The following is a 14,078-nucleotide window of genomic DNA, read 5'->3' on the forward strand; positions in this document are numbered from 1 at the left end:
GGAGGGGACTTATTTTGCAAAAGAGCACTCACCTCGGCGGTGAGAGCTATTGTTTCAACCTCATCAAAAGTCCTCTTCTTAGTTAAAATGTCTTTCATGAACTTAGTGTAAGATGGAATTTGAGTGATTAATTCGGTAAAAGGAACGGTTACCTATAAATTCTTCACAACTTCCATGAATTTACCGAATTGGGAATTCTTTTGATGCTTTGCCAACCTATGAGGAAATGGCACCTTGACTTTTTCCGTAATCTTTGCTTCAACATCTTTCTTTGGAGGAGCATCCTCCACTTCCTTGTCTTTCTCAACAACAACAAGTGGGTCATCCACTTTCTTGGGAATTTCTTCAACTTCCTTATCATTTGGAGAGACCTCCAACTCAACAAGTACCTCCTCATCATCTTTGGGCATGGATGGCCCATCATATTTCGTACCACTTCTTAAGGAGATAGCATTAAGGGTAGCATGAGGTTGCTCACCTTGAGGGGGTAGTTGACCCGATTTCCTTGAAGAGCTAGATGAGGCCAATTGAGCCATTTGTTGCTCCAACATTTTGATTGCGGCATTTTGAGCTTGCTCATTCTTTTGGATTTGAGCCAACAATTCCTTTTGCATACGGATTATCAAACCCTCAAGCTTACCTCCCTCTTGGTTATTTTGTTGGGCATTTTGTTGTGGAGGTTGAGTTTGTTGGAAATTGTTTTGTGGGGGCCTTTGTTGATTTTGATACCCCGGTGGAGGGATATATTTTTGTTGTTGAGGGACATAGGCATTTTGTTGTGGTGGGGGTTGTGGTTGAGGATTTAGCACATTGTTGCTTCTATAAGACATATTCGGGTGAAACCTTGAATTTGGGTTATATGTGTTTGAGAATGTACCCGGTGGATAAGCATTTTGTGCATTTTGTCTTAAAGCTAAAAAGGCATTTACCTCTTCAATGGGAGCTTGGCAATGAGCGGCATAGTGGCCCGCACCTCCGCAACCTTCACACACAACGATTTGGCTCGTTGAAGACATGGCATTAACTTGTTGAATGGAATCTCTAGCATCCCTTTCCGCCAATTGTTGTTGGAGCAAAGCAATTTGAGCTAGCAAAACAGAGTTGTTAGAGGATTCTTCTTTACCTTTAGATGGCACAACTCGGGAATTGACATATTGGGCCTCATGGATCGCCATAGATTCGATCGTGGAATGAGCAAGATCGGTGTCAATTTGATCAAACCGCCCATTGTTGGCGGAATCAAGAATCCTTCGGGACTCGGCACAACATCCATTGTAGAATGTTATTGCTAGAAACCAATCATCTAGCCCATGGTGTGGGCATTTCCTTTGAAGCTCTTTGTACCTCTCCCAAGCCTCATATAAGCTCTCAAGAGCTTGTTGACGGAATCCGGTGATTTGGCTCCTCAAAGTTTGAGTTTTCTCCGGTGGAAAAAACTTTTGGTAAAAAGCAAGAGTCAATGTCTCCCAATTGGTAATTCCCATGGCGGTGCGGTCAAGGCTATTGATCCAAAGCTTGGCCTTGTCCTTCAAAGAGAAAGGGAAAAGTATTTCCCTTATTTGGACTTGGGTGACGCCCGTTTGACGGATCATGGAGCAATAGTCACAAAAGTTTTGCACATGCAAATTTGGATCTTCCAAAGGACTTCCTCCAAATTGCTTTCTCTCCACAAGGCTAATGAAAGCCGGTTTGATCTCGAAGTCCGGCGCGGTGATTTGAGTGGTTGTGATTCCGGCCGGAAGCATGGCCGCGGTGGGCTTTGAGTGATCGGAAAGTCTCACCATCTTTTTGGTAGTAGATGATGATGGTGGTGGAGTTGATGAACAAGAAACCTCCTCCTCTTCAAGAACCTCTAGATCGTCTAAATAAGACTTTCTAGCACTTTCAACTTGTACGGGAGAAGTGGCTTCTTTCACTTCCCTCCAAAAACGTCGTCTTCTCCTAAATGTTTTCTCGGGATCGGAATCCGGTGAAAGCAATTCTCCACTTCGAGAGGACCTGGGCATAAGACAACAATTTCTAGAGAAGTGATTAGTAACGGTCTCAAGGAACAAGTGTTCCCCAAGACAAAGGAAAATAAGATAAAAATCGACAATCCAAAAAGCAATAAAACCGTTTCCCCGGCAACGGCACCAAAATTTGATAAGCTTATCGCGTACCTATGCAAAAATAATTTCCCTAGACACAAGTTAATGTAGTAATAGGGGTCGAACACAAGGAAACGGGAATTACGTCGTGAATTGCTATGGGTGGATTTTTATCAAGGTCGATTACGTTTTGGGTTTGATTTGTTTGGTTTGATGATTAATGAAAATTGAAATGTAAATAATATGATAAAAGATAGTCTAAAGGGGTCGGGTCACTCATGCAAAGGTAAACATATGAACATGATAAACTTGGTACTAATAATCTTGTCAACTACTTAGGCTTAAAGATACCCACCTTACGGTATTAGTATCAACCATAGACCGGGTCCTAGAAAAACTCTCGTCCATGACTAGGTCGTCCTACCACACATGCTTAGTCTAATTCAATTCCGTGCCTCTCGACTTTAGAACGAATAAACAAGTTTTAATCTACGACTACGGCCGATAATCAAAGATTAAGCGTGACAAAGCAAACATGTGATGGAAGCAATTGATCAATATTATTATGAACTTTATTTAATCATATTATATGTTTGATTTTGCATGGCTCCCCTAGCCTTTAGACTAGAGAATTTAGCTACCCATACTAAGATGTAAAATGTAAACTAAATTGTAAGTAATGTTGAACATGGTTATATGAATTATGCTAATTAGGTGATATAACATACGAAAAGAATAAAGCTAAGTAAATATGAAATACTTGATTATAATAACTATGTGATAACTAAAGCAATGATGTAAATTATAAACTTGTAATAGGAAATACCTTAATAAGGAAGACTTGTACGGAAGAACAAATAACTAAAACCTAAGGATTGAATAACAAATGCTTGAGAATCTCTTGAAATACAAATTGTTGAAAGATTAACTAAGGAATGCTTAAGCAACTTAAACTTGAAATGAAAACTAATGAGAGAAAACTTATAATGCTTGAGGCTTAATGTAGTAAACTTGGACGTAAAAATGGGATGCCCAAAACCTAGGAATACCTCTCCTATTTATAGGAGAGGAGGAGAAAAACGTAAGCACCAATGGTCATGCAACCCCGATCGGAGTTAGGCGGCCCCGATCGGGGTCGTGTGATCCTCGGTCAATTGTCTTAATTCTCCTCTTAATTGCTAAGGGTATCCAATGTTGGTGATTAATTGTGCGATTAATCACTCGGTTAATGCTCTAAATTCCTAGCATCCTAAGCTTTCTTGGCATCCAATGCTTGCACCTTGATATGGACCTTTATTTTGGGCTTGACTTTGCATTTGGCTTCATTTGTAATTCCTTACTTCAATCCACTAATCTTCATGCAAAACCCAAGTAATCTTCACATACTTAATCCAATATTTGGCCTTGTTTAGCTTAGTGGACTTGGTGTACAAAATCATAGGATAAAGCCTCTAAATGCTTAGATTCCTACAAAACCGTAACAAACACAACAATACACCTAGAACACAAAATTAGCTCAAAAATATACTAATTAAAGTATGATAATCAATAGAAACCGAGCTAAAATGAGGGATAAAAGTATAGATAAAATGAACATATCAGTTATACATATAATAACAAGAGTTATACATTCTGAAAACTAAAGTTATTCAAAATGTAGTCATATTTATACAACAGATAACTGCAGTTCAGTGAACAATTGTATAACTTCTATGTTCAGACAATGTAACTTTGGCACGATATCTATCAACTTCAGTGAACTACCACATAGATAAAGATTATGCCAAAATGTTGTTACCTGGGTTGTACTCTACGTTGAAACTTTTCTCTCTGATTAAATCCTTAACGACAGTCACTTCAACTCCATCGACTTCAGCATAGCCCCCGGTCTTACATGTATCGATTGAGCAAATGACCTCTAGTTGGAATTACTTGAAAACCTCACGGGTATAAACATTTGACGCATATTCCTCTCACTACAAGAAAAACTAAAACAGGCGACCGAAATTTGGCGACTGATAATAGTAGTCGCCAATTTGGCGACTGATTAACAAATTATCGACTGAAATCAGTCGCTAATTTGGCGACTAACTTTTTTTAAAAAGGGTATCAAATTTGGCGACTGATTTTTCAGATTTGGCGACGGATTTCAGGTAGTCGCCAATTTGGCGACTGGATTTCAGTCGCCAAAATGAAATTCAGTCGCCAAATTTTTTTATAGAAACCAGATCCTCCTCTCTCCTACTTTACTCTTTCGAAACAAAAAAAAGGGAAGCAGCGACTTGCGACTTGCGACGAGCGACGACGACGACACAACCACACTTTCACCGCCACTTCCACCGCCATTTCCACCGCCACTTCCAATCTCTTTAATTAGGTTAGTTTTTTTTTGTTTAATTTCAGTTTAATTAGTTTAATTTGTTAGATTAATTTGTAGTTAGTTTGATTAATTTGTGGTTAGTTTGTTAGATTTATTTATAGTTAGTATGTTAGATTAATTTGTAGTTAGATTTAGTTTAATTTGTGTTTGAATTAAAAGGGAATGATTAAGGGGGTTTGTGTTTAGGTTTAGGGTTATGGATGGGGGGTTGGTCGGCCGTGGGTGGCGGTTGTCGGCCATGGGTGGGCAGTGGTGGGCCGTGGGTAGGATGGGTCGTGGGGTGGCCTTGGTTGGGTTGTGGGTGGTGTTTGGTGTTGGGTAGCTAAGTGAAACCGTCTCAATTAATATTAGTATTAAGCTAAGTGGAACCGTCTTAATTAATATTATTATTATTATTATTACTAAGTTAAGTGAAACCGTCTTATTATTATTAATATTAAGCTAAGTGAAACCGTCTTTTGCGTTAATGGAATTAGCTAAGTGGAACCGTCTTTTGGATTAAGCGAAATTAGCTATTAGCTAAGTGGAACCTTCTTTAGGACTTGATTTTGATAAATTTAGTTTGATAATTCATGTTATTGATGAATTGAGGTTAAATAACCCTGTTTTTTTTGTTTTTCTTTTCTCCTTTCAGGGTTTGTCATCTTCTTTGAGCACCACCGTCCGTCATGTAGTTGTTGCTTCTTGTTTTCTTTTCATTTTTGTTTTTACTTGATTAGGTAACCTCCTCTTACCAGTTACCTTTTAAATTTACTAATTTTAGTTCAAATTATGCTACGGACTCTAGGATAGAAACCTTTATTATGTTATTGAATTGTGCTATTGATTGACTTAATTAATTTAGTACCAAGTATTGTTGTTTATCTTAAACCTTAAATTAGTGTTAGTTTGATTTGATGTTGACTTAGTACCCGTTCAAGAATTACTCATTAGGAGTAATTCTTGAATAGTCCCCATTTTGGGACTGTCTTTGTACGTTTCAAGTCATTTAGGTAGTAAATACGTACTTGTGATTTATTAATGAGGAATGAGTTTGGTGGCAATCCCTTTAATGTTCTCCGAATACATGTATATGTGGAGTAATTAGTTATTCTACATTGATGTGTATTTGGAGAATCAAGGGAATTGTCTTTGCGAATTTTTTCCACATTAATAAATTACAAGTGTGTTTGCTAGTGACTTAAACGTACATTGACGGGTTTAGGTTGGAGTGATAAGGACCCCATTCGAAGATGGATTACTTATTGACAATATTTATATATTGTTCTCATATGTTTATTGTATAATGTGGAGTATAATGTTTAAATTTTGTATGTAATATTATTGTTATTTTTTAAAAATGTTTAAATTATTGAGGGGTCTTCTTTAGATTAAAATGAAGAGATTGGAACGTTCATGGATGTATGAAGGAAGATTAGACCATTCCAATAAGAAAAGACGTCCTACCGCTAGATTTATAAAGGGTGTTAGCGAGTTTATTGAACTTGCTAAACAACAAGATGAATATGACTTGATAGACAAAAAACTTAGGTGTCCTTGTGCCAAATGCAAAAACCTGAAATACCAGCTTGACATCGTAGTAGAAGAATATCTCATTATAAACAGGTTTAAGCCAAATTATTACAATTGGATTTCACATGGAGAAGCATATTCTCCAATTCATGAACAAGCTCACACCCAACAAATACAAATTGATGAGAACCCATATAGAGAGATAGTTGTTGATGCTATGGATTCCACTATTTTTAATAGTGATGACCATACAACCATTTCTAAAGAACAACCGCCACACCCACAAGCAAAAGCCTTTCTTGACATGTTAAAAACCTCAGAAAAACCCTTGTATGAAGGAAGCAGAATGACATTGTTACAAGCCGCTTCTAGACTAGTTACCTTGAAATGTGAGTTTAATATGTCATTTCTTGCTGTTGATGGCATTGCCTCGTTCCTTGAGGAATCTTTCCCCGATGATAATATCATGACCCGAAGTTTCTACAGTACCAAAAAAAGTAGTTAAAGGTCTTCAGTTACCGCATGAAAATATTGATGCATGTCCTGAAGGATGTATGCTATTTTGGAAAGATGATGCTTTGCTTGACAAATGCAAAGATTGTGGGGCGGATAGATATGAGACAAGTGAAAGAGATACAGTTTTGGTGTTGAAAAAAGGCAAGGGTAGTAAGAGGGCCAAAAAGAGTAAGAAACCAATAGCATGTAACCAATTATTATACTTTTTTCTCGCACCAATACTTCAAAGAATCTATGCCACCAAAAACATTGCCGAATAAATGAGATGGCACAAACAAAACCCACGTGCTCCGGGGAAGATGAGTCATCCTAGTGATGGGGAAGAATGGAATTGATTTGATCAGATGAATCCTGAATTTGCCAAGGAACCCCGCAATGTACGACTTGGCTTGTGTACAGATGGATTTGATCCTTTCGGTAATTTTGGGAGGAAGTATTCTTGTTGGCCCGTTATGGTCACACCATACAACTTACCACCTTGGTTATGTATGAAAATACCATTTATCTTCTTGTCACTTATTGTTCCCGGACCAAAAAGCCCGAAACGTAATTTGGATGTTTATTTACAACCATTGGTGGAGGAGTTGAAATATTTGTGGGAAGTTGGGGTGGAAACTTATGATGTGTCTAAAAAACAAAATTTTCAACTTAAAGCTTCCCTATTGTGGACAATAAATGATTTTCCCACATATGGTATGCTATCTGGGTGGTCTACACAAGGACAAAAAACATTTCCTTGTTGCATGGGGGAAAGTAAAGCATTTTGGCTTCCCAATAGCAAGAAAATAAGCTGGTTTGATTGCCATAGATGCTTCTTACGAGAGGGAAATCCACATAGGAGGAACAAGAAAGCTTTCAGAAAAGGTAAAGAGGTGCTTGATGCCCCTTCGAAACGAGTGCTTGGGGATGAGATATGGAATACGGTATGTGATTTACCATCCCTGTTGATGGTACCGAAGAAGAATTTAAAGAATTGAAAAAGCAGAAAAACGGTTGGTTTAAAAGAAGCATTCTTTGGGACCTTCCTTATTGGAAGACAATGTTGATAAGACATAATTTGGATGAAATGCACATAGAAAAGAATTTCTTTGAGCAACTAATTGACATGATCATGGATGTAGAAGGTGAAAAATGTGATAGCATTGCTTCTAGAAAAGATTTGCAGAAATTTTGTCATCGTCCCAAATTACACATTCGCGGCGACGGGTCTAAGCCAACATCCATTTTCACTCTCGACAAAGCTAAGATAAAGGTATTGTGTGAGTGGTTAAAAAATTTGAAGTTTCCTGATGGGTATGCATCAGATTTTAGTCGATGTATTGATCTTAAGAAGCTGAAGTTGTAAGGCTTGAAAAGTCATGATTGTCATGTATTCATGGAGCGATTATTACCCGTTGCTTTGAAACACCTCGTGCCGACAAACGTTTGGAATGCAGTTGTTGAGATTAGTCAATTCTTCCGAGATTTATGTGCCTCTTCAATATGTGTTGATGACATGATTAAATCTGGAAGAGCAAATACCACAGATATTGTGTAAGCTTGAAATGATCTTTCCTCCTGCATTTTTTAACTCCATGTAGCATCTACCGGTTCATTTGCCATATGAAGCCAAAGTTGGGGGACCCGTCCAATATAGGTGGATGTATCCATTTGAAAGGTAATTAAGATAATCTAGCTACTTTTAAATTAAAATTAATAATAATAACTAATCTATTTATTATATGTTAACTTTATTATTAATAAAACTTATCATTAACTTTTATAGGTTTCTTAATCATTTGAAGAAAAAAATTGGTAATAAAGCTAGGGTGGAAGGTTCTATATGCAATGCTTATTTAACGGAAGAGATTGCAAACTTTTGTTCTCTTTACTTTGAAAAACATATAGAAACCAAAGCAAAAAACTTGAATGTTGAGAAACCGGATGAAATAGACGGAAGTTTACCCGGATTTTTTCAAACTCAAGATGATGAAGGGTGTTCATCAAAGGGGCAAACAAGATATTTGGATGATAAGGAGTATAATCGTGCCCACCTTTACGTGCTATCTAATTGTGACCTCTTGGAGTCATACGAAACACAGTTTGTTAATGATTTCATTGAGAGGAATCCTAATATAAGTAAGGATGATATTTGGGACAAACATAAGGACCAATTTCCAATATGGTTTCAGAAACATGTAATTGAGTTGAATATTCAAGATGATTTGATAAGAAGTTTGGCTTTTGGTCCTTCAAAAATGGTAAGAACGTGGAATCGATACTCGGTTAATGGGTTTAATTTTCAAACATTCAATCACGGTAAAGGTAAGGCTAGGTGCAATTGGGGGTTACTATTTCTTCTCTTGATGACAACGAATATTATGGTATAATTGAAGATATCTTTGAAATTAGTTATAATGGACGTGACCGAGCTTATAAAACTGTCTGATTCAAGGTTGAGTGGAAGGATAATTCTGTGGCTGGAATGAGAGTACATGAACAATACAAGCTTGTAGAAGTGAATCGTACTAGAACATACTCTAAGTATGATCCATTTATACTTGCACATCAGGCTCATCAAGTGTATTTTGCTACTTATCCAAGCACAACAAATGATAGAAATCAAAATGCGTGGTGTGCAATCTTTAAGACAAAGGCACGGTCACAAGTTGGTACAACTTTTTTCCAAGAAGAAAACGTTTTAAATGAAACACTTTTGTCTCCACCCGATGAAATCAATTATGAGCATGAGAATAAAGATGGTGAAGACATGGAAGAGGAAGAATATTATGATGTGGAAGAAAGACTGCCGGGGGAGGAGGAGGAGGAGGAGGAGGAGGAGGAGGAGGAGGAGGAGGAGGAGGAGGAGGAGGAGGAGGAGGAGGAGGAGGAGGAGAGGAGGGAAGAAGAGGAGGAGAAGATGGGGGAAGAGGAGGTGAGGAGGATAAGGGAGGAGGAGAAAAGGAGGAGGAGGGACGAGGGGTTTGGAGATGAAGATGATTATGATGATGATGATGATGATGATGACGAGGATGAGGATGAGGATGAGGATGAGGATGAGGATGAGGACGAGGACGACGACGATGATGAGTATGATTAAATTAGTATAATTTTGTATTCCTCAAGAGTAAATAATTAAAAATTAGAAGTCCGTATAATTTTCATTTATCATTATTGTTAATTTTTATTTGTATTACTGCAGATGGCTGGAGCAGGTCGAGGTAGGAAGCGTGGAGGCGGCTCAGGTTCTGGACAGAGTACGCGTGAGGAGGAGGAGGAATTTGTGCGTGAGGATCTGATGCAGACAGACGGTGACGGTGACGGTGACGAGGATCAGGCTGACGCTACCGACGAGGCAGTACAGGTGCAGATACGGTACACTTCGGATCATCGGATGATACTTGAGCCGGCGGGATTATGGTAAGTCTTATTCTTTATTAGTCTACTATTATTATTATTATTATTATTATTATTATTGTAAAATAATAATTGTTTCTAATTTTACATGTTCAAAATAAATGCAGGTTTATGGACGATTGCGTCATACGAGGTGTAACGAAAAGCGGGAAGACTAATTTCGTGGGTCCAATTCCTACATCGTGGACATAAGCTTCTAATACACAAAAAGAGGCGTGGTTCAATAACTTTCGGGTATATATTTTTCGTAGTTATTTGTTTTAGAAACCAAATAATTAATTTTGATAAATTTTTTAAGAACCAAGTTAGACTTTTATTTTAAACTGATATGAAATTTTGTCGCCTTTTTTTTGTAGCAATCATTTGCTTGGGAACCGTCTCAAGAACATAATGTCCGTAACAGGTACAATGAAGTCGGTACTCGACGATATCGGGACGTGATCTAGAAGACGGTCAGGCGCCCGAAGGAGCCAGACAACATGAAAGGTATTTAATTAACTTGTTTTGTTATTTGTATTAATTAACATATACTCTCTTATATTATAAATAATATCAGTAACTTATTAGTTATGATTTCATATGTGTAATTGCAGGTGAGAAGTATGAAGGCTTAATAAAGCATACCAAAAGTGAAGCTTTTCAGAAGAAGTCTAAGCAAGCATCCCTCAACAAAAAAAGAGGAAAGGTAGATGCCGTGGTCGAGCCTACTCATTACGGAGGATCACGATCGTTCTAGGATCGTGTATTGGGTGTAAGTTTGTCTATTATTTTACACTTTTTTTGGTTTTCAACATGTTTATTTTATGTTAGATTTTTTGTTGATTTTCTAACATGTATGTTTTTTTTTCATTCAGAAAGGAAAGAAGAAGTCAAAGCCGGTTACGACGGTACCAGAACTGTTTCTGGACACACATTCCAGGGTTGACCACAAAGGGATTAGAAGTTGGACTAAGCCAAAAGATAAGGAATTATATGTAAGTTTTCCCTAACACTTAATGTTTGTTAATTTATTCTCTTTTAAAATGTCTTATATAAGCTGGTTACCATATTAACTTACTACCATTTGTTTAATATTGTAAGATGCATTTGAACATGAAAAAGCCTCCAATCCAGAAAAACCGGATAATGACATATGGTTTGAGTTGGTGAATGACTTCAAGAAAGGGCACGTGTATGGTACCGGAAGTTCAACACCGGCTTTCTATGAGAACACGCATAGGAGATCGACTTCAACAATTCCCAGCAACACGTATCAACCGGGAATTATTAGTCAACTTCAAGCTCAAGTAAGAGAGCGTGATGAACGTGAAAGAAAACGTGATGAAGAATTCCGCCAAATGAAGGGGAAAATGGCAATGTTTGAGACTTGGTGGCAAGGTTGTAACCCCGGACCTAGACCCGACTACGATCATTTTGATCCGCATGGTCCACAAGGGGGGAGTGGAGCCGGTGTTGGCTTCCAAGTAGTTAAGTAAGTTTATTTTAGCATGTAATAAGACTTGAACTTTAAAATATGTTAACTTGTAAAACTTTCATTTTCAATATATGAAATGAAGTTTGGGAAAATGTGTGGTGTTGGGTTGAAATTTGAAATGTATGGTGTTGTGTGTGTTGAAGTTTGGGATGTATGGCGTTGTGGAACTTCGGTTTGTATGCAGGTTGTAAATATTTGGCTAGCAATGAAAACGAAAAAAACCACCAAAACATTCAGTGGCTTTGGCGACTGAAAAGGGATTTGGCGACTGAAATTCAGTCGCCAAATTGGCAACTGATTAAAGGTAGTCGCCAATTTGGCGACTGAATCTCAGTCGCCAAATCCCTTTTCAGTCGCCAAATTTGACTCAGTGATATTGGCTTAGTCACCCAAATTTGGCGACTAAAAGTCAATTTAACGACTGAATTTCAGTCGCTAATTTGGCGACTACCTTGTTTCAGTCGCCAAATTAGCGACTACCATTTCAGTCGCTATTTTTATCATTTGGCGACTGATTTGTCAGTCACCAAATTTGGCGATCGACATTAGTCGCCAAAATTAGAAAAGGCGACTAATGTCTGCGACTGGCGTTTTTATGATCAAATCATCGCCAAATTGATTTTAGCGACTGATTGCAGTCGCCAAAATCGGTCGCCTGTTTTATTTCTTTTTGTAGTGTTTATGGGTAAATGCGTCCCCCTTGCTGGTGTTGAGTGTCGGTTTTCATGATCAAGTCTCTTCTGCGTATGCCGTTGATGGTCCATAGCGCTTTCAAAACGCATCCAAAACTCCACTAACGCACGACTTCTCGCTCAAACTTCTTAAAAAACTATTAATGCTCTCGATCTCCGGGTTGTCCTCATTACACCACCCATGTTCAAGTCCCTGCAATGCGCCATCACCCATTGGCTCCTTTTATCGTACGCTTCTGTAAACCACTCTTCGTTCACAAGACCATGCGCTTCCATTATTTCTGCCCACATAGCGTCAAAATCGTCTGCTTCAAGGTTGTCGTCCCATATAATGTTGTTCAATTTCTAAAGGAACTCCTTATAATCCTCCCTTGTCACCCCGAACTTCGATGGCACCTTGTTCATTATATGCCACATGCAAAATCGGTGGCATGCAGTCTTAAAGGCAAGGGGTACGGCCTTAATAATCCCCGCATCCTGATCTATGATAATGTACTTGGGCTCCTTTCCACCCATAGCATTCAAAACCCTGTTGAAAACCCACTGAAAGGATTCATGGTCTTCATGGGCAATCAATGCCCCACAGAATGTTACTGATCGCTTATGGTGATCTATGCCAGTGAATGGCGTGAAAATCATATCGTACTTGTTTGTTGAGTATGTTGGGTCGTACGACACCGCATCTCCAAAAAAGAGTAGTTCCTTCTAGCGGTTACGTCACCCCGATTGCCCTTCGAAGGCTATTATCCTTGTCAACTTCATAATCAAAATAAAACCCCTGCCTATTTTGTGCCATATTCTTGAACCGGTCTATGAACAATTGACCGTCCCGTTTATGGATGAAGCATTTCACATCTCGGTGGAAGTTCTTAAAATCAGTTAAGGATGCACCAATGTTCTCGAACCCGTTTACGAGTTCCTTACACATGTTGTACGTCCTAGTTGCTCCTATTCTCAACTGCAGTGGACAACAAATCATGATCAGTGCTGAGTAATAATCAAGAATTGCTCAACTATAACTCTTACACCCTTTCATATAACTTCATGAAACATATGCATAACTCAATTGATTGATTGTGCAACTTCTTATTATTTATAACTCTTACATCTGAAAGTATAACCTTCACTGCGATTATGTATAACTCTAACAACATTATGTATAACTCTAAGGCTGTTATAAATTATTCTAGAATTTTAAAAAATATTTAGAAGTTTCACAATCAATTACTCGAGGTTTACATAACTCTAAGACCTCGGTGTATAACTTTAGAAGTTTGTCATTCAATTAGTGGAGGTTTGATTAATAGTAAACTAACCCTTGAGTTGTACATTATCAAGTACTTGTGAAAATCTTCTATGTTCCGCGACATCTTTTGAAACTGATGATCCTCACTAGATACAAGCTCGTGATTATGCCCCATGTGGAATCGGTCAATTACTAATACTCCATTCTTCATAAATAGCCTGACATGTGCTTTACACCCTACCCTCTTGACTGTATATTTCCTCTGTTTCGCAGTTGTTAATCCCCATTGCATTTCTTCTTCCCTAATCCCGGTCTCATTTTTTTTAATTACTGTCTCGCCTTTTGGGACATATGTGAATCCCTTTCTATTGCAAACCAGCAACTTTGACTTGATTTCACCGTCGCACCATTTTTTCGTCGTATACTTTCGAACATCAAACCCGGACGCCAATGCATAAATTTTATATAATGTCATTGCCTCGTCGATTTCAAAAAATTGTTGTCCTATACAAGGTGTAAACTTCGCTACCAAATGCTTACAATACTCAGTTTCCGCTTCCTTACGACCATCTGAGTAGAATCAAACATCCATGAAATGATTAAGAAATATATAACTCCAAGCATAGAATGTATAACCCCTTAGCATTTACTTTGTAACTCTAAGCATAGAATGTATAACTCTAGGCAAAGACTGTATAACTCTAGGCATATACTGTATAACTCTAGACACAGACTGTATAACTCTATGCATATACTGTATAACTATATACATATA

General features: G+C 38.0%; 1 non-coding gene across 1 annotated transcript; it reads left to right on the forward strand.

The window, feature by feature from the left end:
* Positions 1 to 1,305: 1,305 nt before the first annotated feature.
* Positions 1,306 to 1,412, forward strand: LOC141624956 (small nucleolar RNA R71). Its single transcript, XR_012534759.1, has one exon. It is a non-coding gene; the product is annotated as a small nucleolar RNA R71 (small nucleolar RNA).
* Positions 1,413 to 14,078: the final 12,666 nt, after the last annotated feature.

Source organism: Silene latifolia, chromosome X, assembly GCF_048544455.1.
Source record: "Silene latifolia isolate original U9 population chromosome X, ASM4854445v1, whole genome shotgun sequence".
In the NCBI taxonomy this organism is placed as follows: domain Eukaryota; kingdom Viridiplantae; phylum Streptophyta; class Magnoliopsida; order Caryophyllales; family Caryophyllaceae; genus Silene; species Silene latifolia.